This window comes from Strigops habroptila, unplaced genomic scaffold (genome assembly GCF_004027225.2).
Source record: "Strigops habroptila isolate Jane unplaced genomic scaffold, bStrHab1.2.pri NW_022045627.1_ctg1, whole genome shotgun sequence".
Taxonomy (NCBI): domain Eukaryota; kingdom Metazoa; phylum Chordata; class Aves; order Psittaciformes; family Psittacidae; genus Strigops; species Strigops habroptila.
This window is the reverse complement of record NW_022651104.1, coordinates 19,648-43,508: the sequence shown is the minus strand read 5'-3', so window position 1 is coordinate 43,508 and position 23,861 is coordinate 19,648. Positions and strand designations below refer to the sequence as shown.

At 57.2% G+C, this 23,861-nt stretch overlaps 1 long non-coding RNA gene across 2 annotated transcripts in view; it reads left to right on the top strand.

The window, feature by feature from the left end:
- The window catches only part of LOC115603217, a 94,020-nt gene extending 71,482 nt beyond the window's left edge, over window positions 1–22,538 (top strand). The window contains exons 1-3 of one of the 2 annotated variants that reach the window (XR_003989829.1): window positions 565–684; window positions 1,091–1,320; window positions 22,363–22,538. This is a non-coding gene — a long non-coding RNA (uncharacterized LOC115603217). Of the gene's footprint in view, window positions 1–564; window positions 685–1,090; window positions 1,321–22,362 lie in introns of those variants that run through there. The other variant, XR_003989830.1, reaches the window with a different exon arrangement.
- Window positions 22,539–23,861: the final 1,323 nt, after the last annotated feature.

Sequence of the window (23,861 nt, the reverse complement as noted above, 5' to 3'; positions counted from 1 at the left end):
CGCGCGGCGGCGCGGGAGCGGGAGCTGGGTGTGGGTCCGCGGAGCGGAGCTGGGGGGCGCTGCAGAGCCCGGGGAGCGGGGCTGGGGGTGTGCGGACCCCCGAGGCTCTGGGCAGTGGGGCCGGGCGCTCCCGGGGTGCTGGGGAATGCGGGGGGGCGGGTGTGAGCACTGGGCAGTGGGGCTGGGGGGTGCCCGGGAGGATGGGGTGCTGGGAACCCGGCACAGGGGGGCTGGGAGCATGGGGGGGGGGAGGCGAGGGGGGGTCCCGCACCTTTCCCTGCCCGCCCCGGCCGCATGGCCCTGGGGATGGAGCGGGGCTGTTGTGGGGGGTTCTGGGGGCTGTTTCCCCCCTGGGGGGGGGAGGGCAGGGGCTGCTGGGTCTGTTCCTGGCAGCGCTGCCCTGATTTACCACTGATTTAATAGAGATTTGCTGGGAAGGAGGGAAATTCTATTTAATGAGGGTCAGGAGTGAGAAAACGCTCCCTGCTCGTGGCAAGATGGGAATAAAAAAACCCAATAAACTCCCCAATTTGCCGTATTTGGGTCGGTTTTGGCCACGGTGACCCCTAAAGCACCCCCAGAGCACCCTCAGGACCCACAGAGCATCCCGGGGATACCCCTAGAGAATGCCAGGGAAGGCCTGGAGCACCTCCAGAGCCCCCCATGGACCCCACCAGAGCCCCCGTAGCATCCCAGGAACCCCTTCATGGCATCCCTGGATACACCCCAAGGATCCCCCCCAAGACTCTTGAGGACCCCAGGGCCCCCCTCGGGGGATCCTTAAAACCTCTTGGCCCCCCCCAGGACCCTGAGCTGCTCGAGCCCATGGGGCACAGCCAATATCCCCTGCACTGCAGAGCCTCCCAAGAGCACCCAGGGACCCCCCAGCACCCCCGACCTCGAGGAGGTAGAGCACGGCCGACACCTCCTGCACCCTCCAGGTGATCTGCTCGGGGCTGTCGGAGCCCTCAGCATTGTCGGCCGTCTCGTGGTACAGGGCCATCTGCCACTGTATGGTGACCACGGGGATGTGCTGGGGACACGGGGACATGGTGACCATGGGGACACGGTAGGGCACATGGGGACACAGGCATCACGATGATCATGAGGACCACGGGGTGGCTGATTCTGGAACACCCCATGTTCAGGTGTGCGAGGCCACAGAACCCCATGGAACCCGTCACCGGAGGCACCAGGAGATGACAACTGCCCCACGGAACACAAGCTGCCGGTGGAGGAGGCAACAGCAGCTCCCCTGGTGGTTCCCGTCTTGGTGTCTTGGTGCCGGTGACGTCTGTGGGCACATGAGCATGGAACGAGGTGGGTGGCGATCGCGTTCTTCGGGTGCTTTAGGAATTCCCAAGAACACCTCAAGTGACTTCACCAGAGTCGCTGCTTTGGACTCGGTGTGTGAGTTCCTCTGGCTGAGCCGGCAGCCGAGCGCTCCAGCTGCCTTAAATCCTGGGATCTCCCTTCATTTCTTGTGGGGAGAACAAGGGCCTGTGGGGACGGGACAAGGGGGAACGGATTTAACCTGACAGAGAGGGGAGATGAGATGGGATCCTGGGAAGTTCTTCCCTGTGAGGGTGGTGGGACACAGGCACAGAGTGCCCAGAGAAGCTGCGGCTGCCCCATCCCTGGCAGTGTTCAAGGCCAGGTTGGACACAGGGGCTTGGAGCAACCTGCTCTAGCGGAAGGTGTCCCTGCGCGTGGCAGGGGTTGGAACTGGATGAGCTTTAAGGTCCCTTCCAACCCTTTACATAAATATTTAGTGCCTCTACAACTGAAGTGTTCTGGGGAGACCAGGTTTTGATAAAAGCTCCTGGTGTGCTGAATGCACAGTGGGTTTGTGTGATTTCTGAAAATGGATTAGACCTCAGCTGAAGGAGTGACCCCTGGTGTCACAGAGCAGAGTGTGTGTTTCCTTCCTGTCAGGGGTGGATTTCTTGGGAGAAGAAGTCCCAGCTATTTCTGGAGTCCCCAAATGTGCAGGTCCTAGCAGGGCACTGCAGATCCAGCTGAAAACTACCTGCCTATTTGCTTGGTACATAGTTGAGTTCGTTTGGAGATAAATCTGACTATACAGATCTAACACCAAAAGGAATTGCTCACCTCCACGTGCAGTAGTCACACAGATCACTTGCTGTGTCACGTGCACTTGTCAGTTCCTGAGGAAACTGGGAAAGGAGGGAATTTTTGGTTAATTGTTGTTCTTCCTGGTAAAACCTGTTGGGCTTTAGCATCTTGTTCCATATTTTCCATGGTAATTGGAATGCAGTTTTGTTATTAAAAATGATATTTCATTTTCTACTCCCGTGTGTTCTAGGAGAAACAGCAACAAGGGTCTCCCCCTGTGCAAGGATGGGACAAGAAAACCAGATGGGCTGGTACTTCTGGAGAATCCTGTGGTCTGTAGAGCCTCGTCTGGGACAAAGGCAGGTTTCTGTGTGAGCATCGACTCAGTTCAGCCCAGCTGGGCTGTAGTGAAGAGCAGCACCCCTTGCTGCCCTGTGCAGAGTCAGGGCTGGGGTGCGTGCACGATTCAACAGGATTTGGTGGCGAGGCCCCACTCCACCACCTACAAAAAGAGATTGTGTCAGACTTGGCAGTGATTTATACAGGACTGGGTTCAAGTGATTTACACAGTATTGAACTGAAATCGTGTGTATAGAAACTGCAAACACAAAAGGAATAAGGGAGACCCTCCCGTTGAGTCACGAGGTTCAGATTGGACCCCTTTGCTTTCTAAACTCCCTCTCCGAGAGGAGTCTGGGTGCGGCTGGATCCCATCTTAGTCTCAGACCTGGTATTCATCTAAAGGGTCACCAATGTCAGGTAGCAGCAGTTTGCATTCGTAAAATGAATCACAGGTTTTCTAACGACACTTGATCACTGAAGCTAATATACACACACTTACAAATGAATATCTAAGCTGGCACAACACACTGAGCTGGAGCTAGATGGCTATAGACACATCTACATGCATACCTGTGTTAAAGCTGCCCTTGGGCAGTGAAAAGTAAAAGCAGAGCACAATACTCACATCAGCTTTGGCAGCGGGCGAAGGGCTGAGTGTCCACGAGCAGCAGGAACAGCCCAGGCAGATGATCCCCCTATTTCCTAAACTGGAGAGTTTAGGGGCTCTCAGAGGTGTCCCACTCTGAGGGAGATACCGGTCACAGCCCGCTGGGGTCCAGGAGAGCTCAAAGGGTCTCTCTCTTGGGACCGCCATTTCTAGGGTCATCAGATGATGGGCTTTAGTCATCAGCCAGTTTTCATCCCGGCCTCAATTCTGTGTCGGTTGCCCCAGTTGCACAACAGTTCTGTTCCAGGTTGGCAGGGAATGACTGATGATCCCAAAAGTGCTCCTGGTATGATCTGGGAGTATCCAACTTTCCAGATCTCTGTGTGCTGCTCCCCACCTTCACCAGGCAACCAGAGCTCTTGGTGCAGCCAGGGAGCACCCAGCACCCAACTCCTTGTGCTGTGCAAAGGCTGGGGCCTAATAGGAATTCCTTGGGAAGCAGAGGGCTCCAGGAAAGGGGGGGATGCACCAGCACGATCCACCTTGTCACTAAAGTCAATCCATCTTTCTCACAGAGTGGTGTGGTCACCTCTTGCCTCTGTGCCTACAAACAGAGTAGTGCTGAATTCCAGTGGTAAATTGAGGGACATTTTTGGTTGCTTTACTCGATTGTTAAAGAGTTTGTTAAATGCGTTTATGTACCATTATCTATACGAGGAGGTTTCTGGAATAACGTAACTTGTCCAGCTGATTTCCATCCTCTCATGTGTAGCAGAATGTTTAACAACAAACAGAATGGAATAGAAATTAGTGACATTATGGTAAGAAGTAAAATACCACTTAAAGTCCCAGTTGCTGTTGGTGACCATCCAGACGAGGTATCCCTCCAGGGCTGTTCTCATGGTCAATGTGTGGACTTGCTAGTGACAGCTTAATGGTTGGACTCGATGTTCTCAAGGGTCTTTTCCAAACTAAACAATTCTGTGATTCTAAGAAAAGTTGATTTTTAGCCATAACTCTGTCTCTCAGCAGAGAAATGACACTGCAGGAAGGCAGTGTGTCTCCCAGCTGAGGGAGGGAACATCAGTGCTTGCTTCAGCCTGTTTCCCGTGCTGTTCCCCTGGAGCCCCAGGGAGCCCTGGAGGGAGCCCAGAGGGGCAGAGGCAGTGCCACCTTGGGCTGGGCCTCTGCTGCTGAGCTGGGCCGGGCTCCTGGGACGCAGAGAGATGCTGGCAAGCGGGCAGCGCTGCAGAGAGACAGCTGTGCCCAGGAGCAGGGCTGGGGCACTGCCTGCAGGCACCGAGGGCAGACCTGTGAGCCTCAGAGAGCTTAAAGGCACTTGGCAGTGGAGGATGCTGAGAGCTCCCTGCAGGAGAAACCTTCCCAGCCCTGTGCGTGGTAAGGCTCTGGGTGCAGGGCAATGCAGCTGCAGTTCCTGGAGGGATCTCCTCAAGCTGCTGCCTCGGACAGTCCATGGGATCTGCCAGGAGGACTCTCTTAGTGTCTCCGTGTAGATAAGGAGGAGGATGTGCTGCAGAGCAGGGCTTCCCTCTGCACCATGCGAGGGGCAGGAGAAGACAGGTCCCTCGTCCTGGGGCTGGCTGCAGGGTGTGAATGTGGGTGTGCAGCCAGGGGTGCCCAGCGCTGTCCTTGCGAGCAGGGTCCCTGCACCCCAGGGGCTGTGTGCCGGGGCAGGGACTCTGCCGCCTGCCAGGGTCAGCACTCAGCCTGCCCGGGAGCTCCCCACGGCGCTGGGGGAGAAGCTGGGGGAAAGGAACAACCCCGGGCAGGGACAGAGAAGTGTTCTTGTGCACTTGAGAGGGTGCTCCGTGGGTCAGGGCTGCTCAGAGCTCCACATCACTGGCAGAGGGTCCTTCTGAAAGACATTGAGGCAGCGCACAGTCCTTTGCTTCTCCCCATGAGAGCTCCAGGACCTGCCCTTTGAAACCGTGCTCCCCTGCTCTCAGCACAGGACAGATGTTTGTGGGGGTTCTTAAGATCAATTTGTGTGTGAAGGCATCCTACAGGCAGTGCAAGTGTAAGCACAGGGCAAATGGGAAAGGACTGATGGACACTGCAGCTCTCCTGGCTCTGCACTAAGCCACAGAGAGCTGAGACCTTTTGCCTGTTTCAATACTCTTCAGGTTTTCAGTCATACAAAGAAGGATTTATACCTCTAGAAAGAAGCCTCAGCAGTGTTATGCTAGTCAATAAAAAGACAGTCAAAATGCTTCTAAGGCCATGCTGAGCCTCTCTTGTGCAGCCCAGACTCACCCGAGTCATGAGTGCAAGGACTAAACTTGACAGTAGAGTTGGATTTCATCTGACATCCCTTGTGAACATCAGAGCTGGACAAAGCACTGCTTCAGAGCAAAGCTGACTCCCTGGCAGCACATGGGCAGAGGTCCTGCTCCTCACAGCACACTCAGCCAACACAAACCAGAGGAAGGAAACGCATTTCAGTCAGGAACAAGGAAATGCATATGTTGTAATTTCTCCCTGTCCTTTCCTTGTTTGAACAGACCTCACGTCCAGAGGCAGCAGATGTCTAACGGCAGCTCCATCACCCACTTCCTCCTCCTGCCATTCGCAGACACGCGGGAGCTGCAGCTCTGGCACTTCTGGCTCTTCCTGGGCATCTCCCTGGCTGCGCTCCTGGGCAACGGCCTCATCATCACCAGCACAGCCTGCGACCAGCACCTCCACACCCCCATGTACTTCTTCCTGCTCAACCTCTCCCTCCTGGACCTGGGCTGCATCTCCACCACTGTCCCCAAATCCATGGCCAATTCCCTCTGGAACACCAGGGCCATCTCCTACACAGGTTGTGCTGCACAGTTTTTTCTTTCTCTTCTTGTTTTCAGCAGTTATATCTTCTCACCATCACGTCCTACGACCGCTCTGTGGCCATCTGCAAGCCCCTGCACTACGGGACCCTCCTGGGCAGCAGAGCTTGTGCCCACATGGCAGCAGCTGCCTGGGGCAGTGGGTTTCTCACTGCTCTGCTGCACACAGCCAATACATTTTCCCTACCCCTCTGCCGAGGCAATGCTGTGGAGCAGTTCTTCTGTGAAATCCCCCAGCTCCTCAAGCTCTCCTGCTCACGTTCCTACCTCAGGGAAGTTGGGCTTCCTGTGGTTAGTTTCTGTTTAGCACATGGGTGTTTTGTTTTCATTGTGGGGTCCTATGTGCAGATCTTCAGGGCCGTGCTGAGGATCCCCTCTGAGCAGGGACACCACAAAGGCTTTTCCACGTGCCTCCCTCACCTGGCCGCGGTCACCTTGTTCATCAGCACTGGCACGTTTGCCTACCCAAAGCCCCGAGCAGTGATCCGGTCCTTCTGCGTAGCTCCCCCGTTTCTATCCTGGGCATGACGTGCTATGGGATGGAATACCCTTTGGCTAGTTCGGGTCAGGTGTCCTGTCTCTGCTTCCTCCCGGCTTCCCGTGCCCCTCCTCACTGACAGAACATGAGACTGAAAAGTCCAAAACTACGCACTCTCATTCCTGCCCAGAAAGACTGTTATGACAGATGGAGCCTGACATCATGGACTGAATGAACTCAGCGATCTTTATGGGGATGGTCCATGGCTGAAGGAATGATATCTCTGTGTATATATATCGAGACAAAAAGCGATGGTATACTGAAAAATGTGGGGGCTGAGCATGACGTGAATGGTATGGAATAAGGGGTGGATACTGTCCTGGCTTCAGCTGTAATAGTTATTTTCTCCTTCCTAGTATCTGGTGCAGCACTGTGTTTCAGCTTTAGTCTGAGAACAACACTGATAACACACCGATGGTTCAGTTGTTGCTCAGTAGCACTAATCCTGATCAAGGACTTTTCAGTCTCATGCTCTGCCTTCAGTGAAGATCATGTCAGAAGTTTAGCGGGTTCTGGAGGAGGTCAAACATCACTCAGGTCTACCTGGGCTTACTCCTAGTGACACTCGCAATCCATTTGTTGAAGCTGCTCTTAGCCAGGAGCAGCACGTTGCCCAGGACGGTGTTAAGGAAGGATGAAGGGAGAACTGAGGAAGAGTCCTACATCTCAAAAATGGAATCATTCAAGGTTGTACCACTTTCTTCTCATTTCACGTGGATAACTCTGTGTGTCCCCCCCATATTGAAGATGACTCCATCCTCTTCCCAACCCCGTTCACAGGCTGGTTCCTGTGAACAAGCACAAGAACAAGAACTCGGTCCCACGGACACCAAGCCGGCAGCTCCGAGCCTGGCTGGAGCTGCTGAGGAAGAGCAGCACCGGGCACCTCTCGCTGCTGCGGAACACAAGGAGAAGACCAAGAGCTTGGATGTGGCCATGGCAGAAATTTCAGCTGCAGTAGCTGAGGACGCTGCATCTCCTGAGGCCGCAGAAACTCAGGGAGAGCCAAGCACAGCACCTCTCATTGCAGAAGCAGGAGAGGGTGGAGAAGACATGGTGTCTCCCGTGTCTTCCCATCAGGAAGAGTCCGTAACAACCGGTGTCTCCCCGGCAGCACACGAGGGGGATGTGACACCTTCTTTGACTGAGATCCCTGGGGCTGATGCTGGAACACCGCATCCTGGAGCCAGCAGCTCAGCTCCCTCTCAGCTTCCCTGATGTCTCTTACTCTCTTGTCTGCCAACAAGACTGGTCACTACTGGTGTCCCCTAGGGCTCAGTATTGGAGCCAGTGTTGCTTAATTTCTTTCTTAGAATCATAGAATCACAGAACCAGATCCCTGATGATCTGGATGAGGGGATCGAGTGCACCCTCAGTAAGTATGTGGACGACACCAAGTTGAGTGAGAGTGTTGATGTGCTGTAGGGCAGGAAGCTCTGCAGAGGGATCTGGACCGGCTGGATCAACGGGCTGTGGCCAATGGGATGAGGTTCAAGAAGGCAAAGTGCCGGGTCCTGAACTTGGGAGCATCCCGGCCTGTATCAGCACTAGTGTGGCCAGCAGAACCAGGGCAGTGATTGTCCCCCTGTACCGGGCACTGCTGTGGCCGCCCCTCGAATCCTGTGTTCAGACCTGGGCTCCCTCTAAGGAGAGACATTGAGGTGCTGGAGCAGGGCCAGAGAAGGGCACCGGAGCTGGTGCAGGGCCTGGAGCACAAGTGTGATGAGGAACGGCTGAGAGACCTGGGGGGTTTAGTGTGGAGAAGAGAAGGCTCAGGGGGGACCTTATTGCTCTCTACCTGAAAGGAAGCTGGAGCCAGAAGGTGCCTGGTCTGCTCTCCTAAGGAATGAGGGATAGAACAAGAGAAAACGGCCTCGAGCTGGGCCAGGGGAGGTTTAGACTGGCGATTAGGAAGCATTTCTTCACTTCAGGTGGAGTCAGGCATTGGAACAGGCTGCCCAGAGCAGTGGTGGAGTCACCGTCCCTGAAGTGTTCACACACCGTGCAGACGAGGCGCTCAGTGCCATGGGTTAGTGGTGGCCTTGGCAGTGCTGGGGAATGGTTGGATTTGATGATCTTAAAGGTTTTTTTCCAACCTGGTTGTCTCTATGACTGCCGGGAGCAGCCCTGGTGAGCCCAGTGGCCATGGGCACGATGCCGCCAACATCACAAAGCCTCGGTGGTCGCTGTGGAGACACCTGAGACTGGTTCGGAATGGCTGGGACGGGTCATAGGTGTGGGCATCTCCATTGCGACCGCCGGGTTTTGTGATGTAGGGGGGCTCCTCATGCCCAGAGGCCATTGTGACAGGGGTGGCCCCGTGGTGAGCGTGGGGTACATAAGGAGCGAGAGCCCTGGAGCAGCCCAGTCCAGAGGAGCAGCCTCCCTCAGGAGGCAGCAATTTCCCTGGAAGCCCACGGCAGGTCAGCGTCCCAGGACGTGGAAGATGCCCGTGGGCAAAGAGGCGAACGCCCGTTCCCAGCCCGCTGAGGGCAGGCCAAGCGCACAGAGGATGTGCCAGGTGAGAGCCGGGGCAGGAGGGGGAGGCCGCTGGTGGGACGGGGCCGCACGGAGCTGCCTTGGTGCCGGGGCCGGGCTTGCCGGCACTGCGGGGGCCGCTGTGCCAAGGCAGCCACTTCCATCACACACCTCTTCCTCCTCCTCCTCCTGCCCGCAGGTGGCCCGCAGGCAGCCCGAGGAACAGCCGCAGGGCAGCCCGAGCCAGGCCTCGTCCCACCATGGGATCACGCAGGCACGGGTGCCCAACCCAGAGAGGTTTCAGCCTGTCGCCAACCAGCAGGCACAGGTAGGGAGCCTGAGGGAGACGGGGCCGAACGTCGTCCCAACCCCGGGAGCTGCTGACGGGCAGGCGGGAGGTGCGGGAGGGAGCAAGCTGAGGCCCCCACGCCGTACCCAGCCAGCTCCCCGGCGTGCCGGGGGTGCTCTGGGCAGCGGCCGAGGGCTGCGGGTGGCCAGCCCTGTCCCCAGCCGGCTCTGGGAGCAGGCGGCAGCCGCCTGCGGGGCTGAGCCCTGCCCTGGGGCTGGCAGGGGAGCCCAAGTGCAAGAGCTCAGCCCGCTGGGACGCGGGCGCAAGGGACACCATCACACAGCTTCTCTCCTCGGCTTCTCTTACAGATGAGCAGCGCGGGGCACCGAGGGATGCTGCCCCGCAGCAGTGGGCCAATGCATGAGCAGACGCTTCGTCTGCCACCATTGGTGGCAATGGCACACCGGCCGCCTCATCGCTCAAAGACACCAGTCGTCACCTCCTGCAGGCTGCCGCCTGTGACACCAGCAACCTCTGCAGCTTCTGACACTGTCAGCAGCTTGGCCATCGGCAGCACGAGCAGCAGCCAACAGCAGCTTCTCAAAACTGCAGCCCAGCTGCGCTGCAAACCAAGTCATGGCAGCAGAGTTGCATGGCCAGAGACCTGCCAGACACCTGCCCCACTCAGCCCCACAGCCTCTGCCTCTGCAATGAAGAGTTCAGGCAGCGTGAGCGCAGTCCTGCGCAAGAACAGCACTGGGAGCCGGGGAGCCCTCCAGCAGCCAGCGCCACGGCAGGACCTGGCACACAGCAGGGCTGCAGGGATGAGGACAAGGACAGACACTGTCCCGGTGGCTGGCAGCAGCAAGGCCCCTGCCGCTCAGCCCACACTTCATTCTCGCACCCATGGGGGCACCGGTGCTCCCCAGAGCAGGAACACAGGGCAAGCAGCAGAGCACCTGCCAGCAATGCCGGCGGCACGCATGAATTCCTGCATCAACACCAAGTTCCTCGGTGTGCACTACACGCCTGTTGCACGGCATCTGCCCCCCCAGCCCAGCAAGACCAGGTCTTCGGAGCAGCCGAAGAAGAGCTGTGTGGCCAGAGCTCCTGAGGAAGAGGAGCACCAGGCACGTCTCCTTCCTGTGGCACCGGCACCAGCTTCTAATAACCTTGGCAAGAAGGAGGCAGCACCACAGGGGCAGAGACATGCACCTGCCCTGCAGAGCATCAGAGTAATGGACGCAGCTCTGCAGGTCACAGCCACATCCAAAAAGAGGAAGCTGCTGCTCCTGCCCTCGGCTGGGATCCTGAGAACCAGCAAGAAGCAGGCGGAAGGGCAAGACACAAGCCAAAGCTGGCATGCGGCGATGGCAGCATCGCTGCATGCAGCACTTAAGGACACCGAGTCTGCTGTGAGCCATGTGCGTGTGCCAATGGCAGCAATGAGACCTGCAGCAGTTGAGGACACGGAGTCTCCTGTAGCCGCAGAGCCTCAGGGAGAGCCAAGCACAGCCCCTCTCGTCCCAGCAGCAGCCGAGGGTGGAGAAGAAATGGTGTCTCCTGTGGCTGGAGACCATCAAGAAGAGGCCATAAGAGCCGGTGGCTCGCCAGCAGCAGCCGAGGGTGGAGAAGACATGGTGTCTCCTGTGGCTGGAGACCATCAAGAAGAGGCCATAAGAGCCGGTGTCTCCCCGGCAGCACACGAGGGGGATGTGACACCTTCTTTGACTGAGATCCCTGGGGCAGATGCTGGAACACCGCCCCCTGCCCCTGGAGCAGACGATGAAGGAGAAGCAGCAGCTTCTCCCTTGGCTCAGGACTCTCAGCACCAGGTGAGTGACAGCGTGTGGCCGGCACCAGCGATGCCAAGGTGCTGGAGGCAGCCCCAGACCCCAGGCTGTGCGTGGCAGGGGCATTGCTGGTGCTCCCTGTGCCATCCCGCTGACATCCCCTCCCTCCCCTGCCTGTGCTCTTGCTCTCCCGTCCTGCACCCCTCCTCTGGAGCAAAGGCACTGAAGGAGAGCAGCCCGGGAGGGACCTCCCCAGTGAGCAGCCACCAGCAGCAGCCCCAGGACCAAGTGACGGGCCAATGCACCACCCAGCCCTGGCGCTGGTCACAGGGCCACAGGGGAGAAGGCAGCCCATGGCACGGCACCCACAAAACTCCCTCCACCCCCGAGAGAGACACGGCTGGGGAGAGCTGTTAGCTCCTGATGTTCTGCTGTGTGTTCACAGGAGGAGTCAGCAGCCTTGCCTGCAGAGGGGGAGAAACAGTGCGTTGAGGACATCGACAATGTCCTGTCCCATGCGGAAGTCATCACCACAGACAAAATCTGGATATGCCCCTTGGTGCCAGAGCTCTTCCAGGACCCCCGATTGCATATCCAGGAGGAATCCAGCATCCTCAGCAGCATGGGCACAGATGCGGCAGCAGAGGCAGCTGGAGACCTGCAGAGCGTGTCTCCTGCCCCGGCTGGTCCCACGGACACCGAGCCGGCAGCTCCGAGCCTGGCTGGAGCTGCTGAGGAAGAGCAGCACCAGGCACCTCTCACTGCTGTGCAACAAGAGCAGGAGGAGGCACTGGCATCAGCTTCCCCTGGCTTTGATGAGCAGCCTCTGGAACAGGAGGACATGGCTCAAAGCCATGTGAATGTGTCAGTGGCAGCAATGAGACCTGCAGCAGTTGAGGACACAGAGTCTCCTGTGGCCGCAGAGCCTCAGGGAGAGCCAAGCACAGCCCCTCTCGTCCCAGCAGCAAAAGAGAAGGCAGCATCGGCACGAGCTTCCTGTGCCTTTAGCAAGCAGGAGGAAGACAAAGAGGCCCAGAAGGAGGCACTTGCTCTGCTCAGCCCCATAGCCTCTGAGTTTGTTCCACAGGAACTAGCCAGCCAGTTCGTGAGGGATGTCATTCGCGGGGGTTTTGCTGTGATGCAGGAAACTATCCAGCAGTCTCTGGAAGAGCAGGACGTGGCTGAAGGAGTAGATGTGTCGACGGCAGCAAGGAGACCTGCAGAAGTTCAGTCCACCGAGTCTCCTGTGCCAACACCAGCAGAGGCCCAGAGAGAGACACCATCACGGGCCCGGAGGCAGGGATCAGGACATTCCTGGAGTCAGCTCCCACCACACGCGCAGAGACGGACCGCACCCAGGCTCTCAGTTCTCAACAGAGCTCTGCAGGCTGTATTCGGGCGCGGAGTGAGGAAAGCACCTAAAAAGCACCAAGGAGAGGCCAGCACAACCTTTGCTACCCCGCGATTCTACGAGGATGCACAGGCAGCGTATGCAGCAGCTCATGAAAGGGCAGCGACACCCTGGAGGCAAGAGGCATCCAGGCTAAGCTGGAGGCAGCGTCTGTTCAAGTCCGGCAGTGCCCCGGCCTCCCCTCCTCCTACAGGGGCTCAAATCCCTCACTGCAATCACCCCAGTTGTAGACCTTATACGTGGATGGAAGCAGACATTTACGAGAGGTCCCCCTATTACTACAACTACAGCTATTCTTTCCCCAGAGCCTTCTACGTCTTCCCGCAAACAGAATTGCATTATGGCAGACATGAAGAGGTCCAAGAGCAGCAACCATCCTGCTTCAGAAGGGTGCTGAAGGGTCTGTGCAAGGCTTGCAGCTGCTCTTGCATGAACCCACAAGTGGAGGAGTAGTGCCCCGCTGCCAGCTCCAGGCCTGAGGGAGCTGCGCTGAGGACATCGTGCTGCAGCCTGCACTCACTGTGGACACCTTCTCGGGCTAATAAACCATGTCGCTTTCCCCCCAGGGCTCGCCTCTGCCTGCTTCAGCTTTTCCCTCCTGTCGGTAGCAGAGAAGCCTGCGGAGCGACCCCTTTCCTTGCAGCACTTCCCAGCTGGTGAGCTTGCAGTCCCGCTGGCTCTTGGCAGTGCGTGCTGCCCATGTAGGAAAAGTGCCTCCCGATGGGATGAGACAGCGTGTGATGCAGCGGCTCCCACGTCAGCTGGTTTTTGGAGCCCGCTGCGTGCTGCAGCCCAGTGACCGGAATGAGAGGGGTGTAGAAAGGACGGGAGGAATAAGGAGCGAGGCTTGGAGTTGCTAAGGCCGGAGATAAGGGACAAGAGATTGCAATTCTCCTGCTCCTCTTGCACGCGCAAGCACTGGAGCAATGCAGTGAGAAGCTGGCAGTGTTTCCAGAAGCAGAACTGTAAATGGGAAGCAGACGGGTGACCCCGCTCGATCCCCTCCATCCCCATCCTGCAGCTTCCGAGCACCTGAGTGCAGGGGGTCTTACAGCTGCCCCAAGCCATGGCCTCGTGTCCCCGGGGCTGCAGCAGAGGAAGGACAGGGAGGTGGGTCTGAGGCTGCAGGTGTATTTGGGCAGGAAGGCGGACACAGCTCTTGGTTTGTGTTTGGGGACAGGAAACCACCTTGTCATGGCAGCAGAGTTGCATAGCCAGAGACCTGCTGGACACCTGCCCCACTCAGCCCCACAGCCTCTGCCTCTGCAATGAAGAGCTCAGGCAGCGTGAGCACAGTCCTGTGCAAGAACAGCACTGGGAGCCGGGGAGCCCACCGGCAGCCAGCGCCACGGCAGCACCTGGCACACAGCAGGGCTGCAGGGATGAGGACAAGAATGAAGTTGCTAAACCACTGTCCATCATATTTGAAAAATCGTGGCAGTCAGGTGAAGTTCCCGATGACTGGAAGAAGGGTAACGTAACCCCCATTTTCAAGAAGGGGAAGGTGGAAGACCCGGGGAACTACAGACCAGTCAGCCTCACCTCTGTGCCTGGCAAAATCTTGGAGCAGATTCTCCTGGAAAATATGCTAAGGCACATGAAAAACAACGAGGTGGTTGGTGACAGCCAACATGGCTTCACTAAGGGGAAATCCTGCCTGACCAATTTGGTGGCCTTCTAAGATGGAGCCACAGAACTGATGGACAGGGGCAGAGCAGTTGACGTCATCTACCTGGACTTGTGCAAAGCGTTCGACACTGTCCTGCATGACATCCTTGTCTCTAAATTGGAGAGACATCAATTTGATAGATGGACCACTCGGTGGATAAAGAACTGGCTGGATGGCCACACGTAAAGAGTTGTGGTCAACGGCTCGATGTCCTGTTGGAAACCTGTAACGAGTGGTGTCCCTCAGGGATCGGTGTTGGGACCGGTCCTGTCCAGCATCTTTGTTGGCGACATGGACAGTGGGATTGAGTGCGCCCTCAGCAAGTTTGCCGACAACACCAAGCTGTGTGGTTCAGTTGATACGCTGGAGGGAAGGGATGCCATCCAGAGGGACCTTGACAGGCTTGTGAGGTGGGCCGATGCCAACCTTATGAAGTTTAACCAAGCCAAGTGTAAGGTCCTACACCTGGGTCGGGGCAATCCCAGGCACTGCTACAGGTTGGGCGGAGAAGAGATTCAGAGCAGGCTGAGGAGAAGGACTTGGGGGCGTTGGTTGATGAGAAGCTCAACATGAGCCAGCTTCAGTGTGTGCTCGCAGCCCAGAAAGCCAACCGTATCCTGGGCTGCATCAAAAGAAGCGTGACCAGCAGGTCAAAGGAGGTGATCCTGCCCCTCTACTCTGCTCTTGTGAGACCTCACTTGGAGTACTGCGTACAGCTCTGGTGTCCTCAACATAAAAAGGACATGGAGCTGTTGGAGCGAGTCCAGAGGAGGGCCACGAGGATGATAAGAGGGCTGGAGCACCTCCTGTACGAAGACAGGCTGAGAGAGTTGGGGCTGTTCAGCCTGGAGAAGAGAAGGCTGCGTGGAGACCTCATAGCAGCCTTCCAGTATCTGAAGGGGGTCTATAAGGATGCTGGGGAGGGACTCTTCCTAAGGGACTGTAGTGGTAGGACGAGGGGTAATGGGTTCAAACTTAAACAGGGGAAGTTTAGATTAGATATAAGGAGGAAGTTCTTTACAGTGAGGGTGGTGAGGCGCTGGAATGGGTTGCCCAGGGAGGTTGTGGATGCTCCATCCCTGGCGGTGTTCAACGCCAGGTTGGACAGAGCCTTGGACCACATGGTTTAGTGCAAGGTGTCCCTGCCCATGGCAGGGGGGTTGGAACTAGATGATCTTAAGGTCCCTTCCAACCCTTACTATTCTATGATTCTATGATTCTAAGAACAGACACTGTCCCGGTGGCTGGCAGCAGCAAGGCCCCTGCCGCTCAGCCCACACGTCATTCTCACACCCATGGGGGCACCGGTGCTCCCCAGAGCAGGAACACAGGGCAAGCAGCAGAGCACCTGCCAGCAATGCCGGCGGCACGCATGAATTCCTGCATCAACACCAAGTTCCTCGGTGTGCACTACACGCCTGTTGCACGGCATCTGCCCCCCCAGCCCAGCAAGACCAGGCCTTCGGAGCAGCCGAAGAAGAGCTGTGTGGCCAGAGCTCCTGAGGAAGAGGAGCACCAGGCACGTCTCCTTCCCGTGGCACCGGCACCAGCTTCCAATAACCTTGGCAAGAAGGAGGCAGCACCACAGGGGCAGAGACATGCACCTGCCCTGCAGAGCATCAGAGTAATGGACGCAGCTCTGCAGGTCACAGCCACATCCAAAAAGAGGAAGCTGCTGCTCCTGCCCTTGGCTGGGATCCTGAGAACCAGCAAGAAGCAGGTGGAACAGCAATGGGAAGGGAAGTCGTGAGGAATAGGAATGGATGGGAAGGGAAGGAAAAGGAAAGGAATAGGAAGGAAATGGATGGGAAGGGAAGGGAATAGGATGTGGAGTGATGGGAAGGGAACAGGAAGTGAATGGAATAGGGAGGGAAAGGGAAGGGAAGTGAAGGAAAGGGCATAGGAATGAAAGGGAATGGAAGGCAAGTGGTGAGGAATCAGAAGGGAAGGAAAGGAAAGGGAAGGAAAGGGAAGGAAATAGAAGGAAAGGGAAGGAAAGGAAAGGAAAGGAAAGGAAAGGAAAGGAAAGGAAAGGAAAGGAAAGGAAAGGAAATGGGTGAGGAAAGGTGGAATGGGGTGGGGAGGGGTGGAAAGGGAAAAGGAAAGGGAAGGAACGGGAACGAATGGGAAGGAAATGGATGGAAAGGACGGGTGAGGAAAGGGGTGAGAAAAGGGGTGGAAAGGGGAAAGGCATGGGAATGAAAGGGAAAGGGAAAAGGAAAATGAAAAGGAAAAGGAAAAGGAAGAAAAGGAAAGCAAAGGAAAGGAGTACAAAGGAAAAAACTGAAAGGAAAGGAAAACTGAAAGGAAAGGAGGACAGGAAGGAAAGGGAAAGGAGGAAAGCAGGAAAATAAACCCTTCTTACTCATGTCTAAATCCTCTTTTTGACTTTCCAAAGTCTCAGGTTTTGCTTCTAAAGCGTCGTTTGCAGGGTCCAAAGCCTCAGGTTCAGTTTACAGAGTCTCCTTTTCAGATTCCAGGATGTCATTTTTAGGATCCAATCAGGCATTTTTAGGGTCCAAGCAGCCTCTTAAGCGGTCGAAACCCTCATTTGGAGGAACCAAACCCCTCTAGCATGGCTCAAAGCCCCAGTTTTAAGTCCCAAAGCCTCATGTTTAGGGTCCAAAGCTCAGATTCTGCAGTTGAAAGACTCGTTTTGGGGCTCCAAAGCCTCATTTTATGGTACAAACTGCTCATTTAGGAATAAGGGGTGGATACTGTCCTGGGTTTGGCTGGGATAGCATTAACTCTCTTCCCTGTAGCTGGTGCAATGCTGTGTTCTGGCTTTATTCTGGGAATAACGCTGGTAACACACCGATGGTTTAGTTGTTGCTTGGTAGCACTGACCCTGAGCAAGCACTTTTCACTCTCTCAGGCTCTGCAGTGAGGAGGGGCACGGGAAGCTGGGAGGAAGCAGAGCCAGGACAGAGACAGCGTTTTCCTTTCCCCTAGCTAGTTTTATGCTCTGTCCCCTTTAACCCACGACAGTTCTACAGGAACAAAGTGTGTTGTACAGCTGTTAATAGTGATTTTAGTGACAGAAACTTTTGCCTTTTATCTTGTTGCTCCAGGTTTGGTTTTTAACTTCTTTTCATGACTTTCTTCTTGTTCTTTAAAGAGCTCTGGCTGGTGGGTGAGTTATTTATTTATAATTCCCATGGGTTTCTAACCCTTGCCTTGCTCCTGCAGCTGCTGATGCCCAGGTTTTCCATGTGGGTCCTTCCCTCCGTGTGTGTCCCGTGCCCGTCCCTGGGTCCGTAGTGTTCCCGTCGGCAGCCTGCCGGAGATGTGGAGCGGCTCCTGCTCCCCAGCTCCCTGTGGCCGTAGTTCTGGTCTCTGCCGTTTCCCTGCCACGGGCAGATCCTCAGCCTGCAGCTGAGGGTTGCTTTTCTCCAGGGGTGTCTTGTCTAGGGCTGGGGCGGGGGGAGCTGGCCCCGGCTGTCTGCGCTGTCGGGTCTGGCCATGGGACCGAGTGTTGAGCCGAAGCCGCCGCTCCCCAGCAGCGGTCCCACTCGATAAAGCCGCTCCAGGGGCTGCTTCTCCTTCCCCGCGTGCCGGACGCGGCAGCTGCTGCTGTCCCGGGGCCCCCACCGGCCCCCACCGGCTTCTCCGGGCCGAGCGGAGCCGGGTTGTTACCGGCCTTCCCCGGCCGCAGCTCCGCGGCGTGCCGCTCCCCGCTGGTCCCGGAGCGCCGATAGGCCGATGGGTCAATTCGCGTCAGCAGCACCACGGGCACCTTGCCCGACCGCGCTCCTGGGGCCGGCACCCCCGCACCGCGCACCGAGGGGGTTCGGGGGTCACGGCGGCCACTGCCCGCCCGCTCCGCGCCGGGCTCCCATGTGTGTCGGTGGCCCCCGGCCAGCTCCGGGCTGAGCGGAGGCTGGGGGCGGGCCAGAGAGCGCGGGGGGACGTTTGTGCTCTACGCGCTTGACTCCGGCACAGCCTCGCGTGCTCGCCGTAGAGGATGCTCGCAATTGGACTTTTAGGTGGGAAAGCGAGGAGCGAGAGCGATGCCGGTGGCATCGTTGTGGAGCTCACCACGCATACAACATCGGGGCCCTGCTCCTGCAGCCGAAGAGCCAGGATAAAAAGCTGGTGCTGGGCCTCTTCTGCACACGGTGAGCTCCGCAACGGTGCTACCGGCATTGCTCTCGCTCCTCACTTTCCCACCTAAAAGTCCAATTGCGTGCATCCTCTCCTCTCTTGTGCCCGATATCAGGGGTCATGGAGTTTGCAATGAGGTGCTGGAGGTTTGCACTCAACAGAGGCAGTATACAGCACCCCAAAACCCCTCCGGGCACCCCCAAACAGCTCCAGTACCCCAAAAGCCCCCGAGCCCCCTCAAACACCCCCAGCACCCCAAAACCACCCCGAAACCCCCCTGGAACACCCCCAACCACCCCCAGCACCCCAAAACCACCCCCAACCACCCTGAAACACCCCAAAACCACCCCCAAAACACCCCAACCCCCCGAGTACCCCCTCAAACATACCCAGCACCCCAAAACCACCCCCAACACCCTGAAACACCCCAAAACCACCCCCAAAACCACACTGAAACAACTCAAAAGACCTTGAAACACCCCAAAACCATCCCCAAAACACCCCAAAACCACCCTAAAACACCTCAAACCCACCCTGGAACACCCCAAAACACCCTAAACCACCCCAAAACCGCCCCAAACCAACCCCAAACCACCACAAAACCACCCCTCCTGCACCCCAAACACTCCGAAACACCCCAAAACCCCATGCCAGAAAAACCCAAAACCACCCCAAAAACACCCCAAAATGACCTCGAAACACCTGAAGACACCCCCCGCACCCCAAAACACCCCTCTACACCCAAAACAACCCCAAACCGCTCCCTGCACCCCCAAAATATCCCCCAAAACACCCCCTAGACCCACCCCCTGCACCCTAAAACCACCCCGAACCCCACAAATCATCCCCCTGACCTCTCCAAACACCCCCAAAACACCCCCTGAACCCCCAACACTTCCCCCTGTACCCCAAAACCACTCTGAACTCCCCCCCAAACCACTGAACCCCAAAACCACCCCGACCCCCCCATTGTGCACCCCCAGGACCAGCTGCTGTTCTGCGACGATTGCGACCGGGGGTACCACATGTACTGCCTGAGCCCCGCCATGGCCGAGCCCCCCAAAGGTCAGTGCGGGCCCTGGGGGGGGTGTGTGTGTGTCTTTTGGGGGTGCCCCCCCCATTGACCCCCCCCCTTTGTGTGTGTGTCCCCCCCCGCAGGCAGTTGGAGCTGCCACCTCTGTCTGCGGCAGCTGAAGGACAAGGCCTCAGCCTTCATCACCCTCACTTGGGGGGGACCCCCCCGCACCTCAAATTCTGCCTAAAGCCCCCCAACCTCCCCCCCCGCACCCCAAAACCTGCCAAAAGCCATAATGGAGCTGGAGGGGTGTGGGGGGGAGGCCAACGCGTTGCATGATGGGAAAATTGGGGCTCCCCCCCCCCGGGTGTTAATTATTTATAATGGGGGGGGTTAATTTGGGGACACACCCCCCCCCGGGGTTGGGGGGGGCGGATGTTGCTGGTGCAAAACAAAAGGAGGGGGAAGGGAAAAGGGGGGGGAGTCCCATGGGTGTTATGAGGTGCTGCCGGCCCCCCCCCCCCCCGTCGTGGTGTCGGTGTGAGCTGTGAGTGTCTGTGCATTAAACTGTGACAGAGAGACCCCCCCGTCATTGACCCCCCAGCACCCAAACCGGGACCCCAGCACCCCAGAATGGGACCCCAGCACCACAAATGGGACCCCAGCACCCCAAAATGGGTCCCCTACACCTCAAACCGGGACCCCAGCACCCCAGATTGGGACTCCTGCACCCTAAAATGGGACCCCTGTGTTAGAAATCATAACGTTTGATTAACAGAAGTTTAATCAAGTTTTAATCTATATATATATATGGTATTTAGTCTTACTGATTTGGTTGATTTGTGTTTTGTTAAGTTTGTCACTAGGTCAGAAAAGGCTAGTATCTAGGATGTGGACGTAGATTTATGAGACTATTCAAGCGATATCCTTATGGGGTGGTGGTTTGGTAGGAACAGTACTTTAAAGATTATTCAAGTAGAACTTTTAATTGTGTTAAAAACCAGAGTTGTATACTAAGAACCAGTCAAGGAGAGAGAGAAGAATATTGGCGCAAGCACAGTCGCTGGGATTTATCCAGGACTCTAAAAGGTAAAAAGGACATAGCGAGGAAGACGTCTTACTTCATCTGAGGAAGACTACTTACTTCATCCTGATGACCACCAGAAGGGGGCTGCGCAAGCACAGAAACAACTGATGATGTAATCAGGAGATGATGCAATTTATAAATACATATGTATGAGAGAAGGATGTAACCTGCTGAATATACATTAGATTGTGAAATCTTAGTAGGATAAATTGCGGGCGCGTTGTGACGGTCTTTGGAACCAGATTTGGGTGCTACCCCTGGTTCCCGGGGCCTCGAAATAAAGCACCACATATAACCTCCTTAGAGTGGTTATGTGTTCTTCTCTCGGCTAACACCTGCGCCCCAAACCGGGGCCCCTGCACCCCAAAATAGGACCCCTGTGCCCCAAACTGAGACCCCAGCACCCAAAATGGGGTACCTGCACCTCAAAGCTCGACCCCTGCGCCCCAAACCGGGATCCCAGCACCCCAAAGTGGGGGAGCACCCCAAACCGGGACCCCAGCATATCAAAATGGGACCCCAGCACTCCAAAGTGGGACCCCAGCACCCCAAAATGGGACCCCTGCACCCTAAAACGGGACTCCTGTGCCCCAAACCGGGGCCCCTGCACCCCAAAATGGGACCCAGGTACCCCAAACTGAGACCCCAGCACCCAAAATGGGGCACCTGCACCTCAAACCTGGACCCCAGCACCCAAACCGGGACCCCTGCACCCCAAATTGGGACCCCAGCACCCCAAACCGGGACCCCAGCATATCAAAATGGGACCTCAGCACCCCAAAGTGGGACCCCAGCACCCCAAAGTGGGACCCCCGCGCCCCAAACCGGGACCCCGCCCAGGGGTCCCGCTACGCCCCCCCTCTGCCGCATGCGCCGGAGCCCGGACTACAACTCCCGGCGTACCCCGCGCGGGGGGAGCCGCGCGTTGATTGGCTGCAGCGGCGGAGGCGGGGCCGGGGCGCGCGGCGGCGCGGGAGCGGGAGCTGGGTGTGGGTCCGCGGAGCGGAGCTGGGGGGCGCTGCAGAGCCCGGGGAGCGGGGCTGGGGGTGTGCGGACCCCCGAGGCTCTGGGCAGTGGGGCCGGGCGCTCCCGGGGTGCTGGGGAATGCGGGGGGGCGGGTGTGAGCACTGGGCAGTGGGGCTGGGGGGTGCCCGGGAGGATGGGGTGCTGGGAACCCGGCACAGGGGGGCTGGGAGCATGGGGGGGGGAGGCGAGGGGGGGTCCCGCACCTTTCCCTGCCCGCCCCGGCCGCATGGCCCTGGGGATGGAGCGGGGCTGTTGTGGGGGGTTCTGGGGGCTGTTTCCCCCCTGGGGGGGGGGAGGGCAGGGGCTGCTGGGTCTGTTCCTGGCAGCGCTGCCCTGATTTACCACTGATTTAATAGAGATTTGCTGGGAAGGAGGGAAATTCTATTTAATGAGGGTCAGGAGTGAGAAAACGCTCCCTGCTCGTGGCAAGATGGGAATAAAAAAACCCAATAAACTCCCCAATTTGCCGTATTTGGGTCGGTTTTGGCCACGGTGACCCCTAAAGCACCCCCAGAGCACCCTCAGGACCCACAGAGCATCCCGGGGATACCCCTAGAGAATGCCAGGGAAGGCCTGGAGCACCTCCAGAGCCCCCCATGGACCCCACCAGAGCCCCCGTAGCATCCCAGGAACCCCTTCATGGCATCCCTGGATACACCCCAAGGATCCCCCCCAAGACTCTTGAGGACCCCAGGGCCCCCCTCGGGGGATCCTTAAAACCTCTTGGCCCCCCCCAGGACCCTGAGCTGCTCGAGCCCATGGGGCACAGCCAATATCCCCTGCACTGCAGAGCCTCCCAAGAGCACCCAGGGACCCCCCAGCACCCCCGACCTCGAGGAGGTAGAGCACGGCCGACACCTCCTGCACCCTCCAGGTGATCTGCTCGGGGCTGTCGGAGCCCTCAGCCTTGTCGGCCGTCTCGCGGTACAGGGCCATCTGCCACTGTATGGTGACCACGGGGATGTGCTGGGGACACGGGGACATGGTGACCATGGGGACACGGTAGGGCACATGGGGACACAGGCATCACGATGATCATGAGGACCACGGGGTGGCTGATTCTGGAACACCCCATGTTCAGGTGTGCGAGGCCATGGAACCCCACGGAACCCGTCACCGGAGGCACCAGGAGATGACAACTGCCCCACGGAACACAAGCTACCGGTGGAGGAGGCAACAGCAGCTCCCCTGGTGGTTCCCGTCTTGGTGTCTTGGTGCCGGTGACGTCTGTGGACACATGAGCATGGAACGAGGTGGGTGGCGATCGTGTTCTTCGGGTGCTTTAAGAGTTCCCAAGAACACCTCAAGTGACTTCACCAGAGTCATTGCTTTGGACTCGGTGTGTGAGTTCCTCTGGCTGAGCCGGCAGCCGAGCGCTCCAGCTGCCTTAAATCCCGGGATCTCCCTTCATTTCTTGTGGGGAGAACACACAAGGGCCTGTGGGGACGGGACAAGGGGGAACGGATTTAACCTGGCAGAGAGGGGAGATGAGATGGGATCCTGGGAAGTTCTTCCCTGTGAGGGTGGTGGGACACAGGCACAGAGTGCCCAGAGAAGCTGCGGCTGCCCCATCCCTGGCAGTGTTCAAGGCCAGGTTGGACACAGGGGCTTGGAGCAACCTGCTCTAGTGGAAGGTGTCCCTGCCCATGGCAGGGGTTGGAACTGGATGAGCTTTAAGGTCCCTTCCAACCCTTTACATAAATATTTAGTGCCTCTACAACTGAAGTGTTCTGGGGAGATGAGGTTTTGATAAAAGCTCCTGGTGTGCTGAATGCACAGTGGGTTTGTGTGATTTCTGAAAATGGATTAGAGCTCAGCTGAAGGAGTGACCCCTGGTGTCACAGAGCAGAGTGTGTGTTTCCTTCCTGTCAGGGGTGGATTTCTTGGGATAAAAAGTCCCAGCTATTTCTGGAGTCCCCAAATGTGCAGGTCCTAGCAGGGCACTGCAGATCCAGCTGAAAACTACCTGCCTATTTGCTTGGTACATAGTTGAGTTCGTTTGGAGATAAATCTGACTATACAGATCTAACACCAAAAGGAATTGCTCACCTCCACGTGCAGTAGTCACACAGATCACTTGCTGTGTCACGTGCACTTGTCAGTTCCTGAGGAAACTGGGAAAGGAGGGAATTTTTGGTTAATTGTTGTTCTTCCTGGTAAAACCTGTTGGGCTTTAGCATCTTGTTCCATATTTTCCATGGTAATTGGAATGCAGTTTTGTTATTAAAAATGATATTTCATTTTCTACTCCCGTGTGTTCTAGGAGAAACAGCAACAAGGGTCTCCCCCTGTGCAAGGATGGGACAAGAAAACCAGATGGGCTGGTACTTCTGGAGAATCCTGTGGTCTGTAGAGCCTCGTCTGGGACAAAGGCAGGTTTCTGTGTGAGCATCGACTCAGTTCAGCCCAGCTGGGCTGTAGTGAAGAGCAGCACCCCTTGCTGCCCTGTGCAGAGTCAGGGCTGGGGTGCGTGCACGATTCAACAGGATTTGGTGGCGAGGCCCCACTCCACCACCTACAAAAAGAGATTGTGTCAGACTTGGCAGTGATTTATACAGGACTGGGTTCAAGTGATTTACA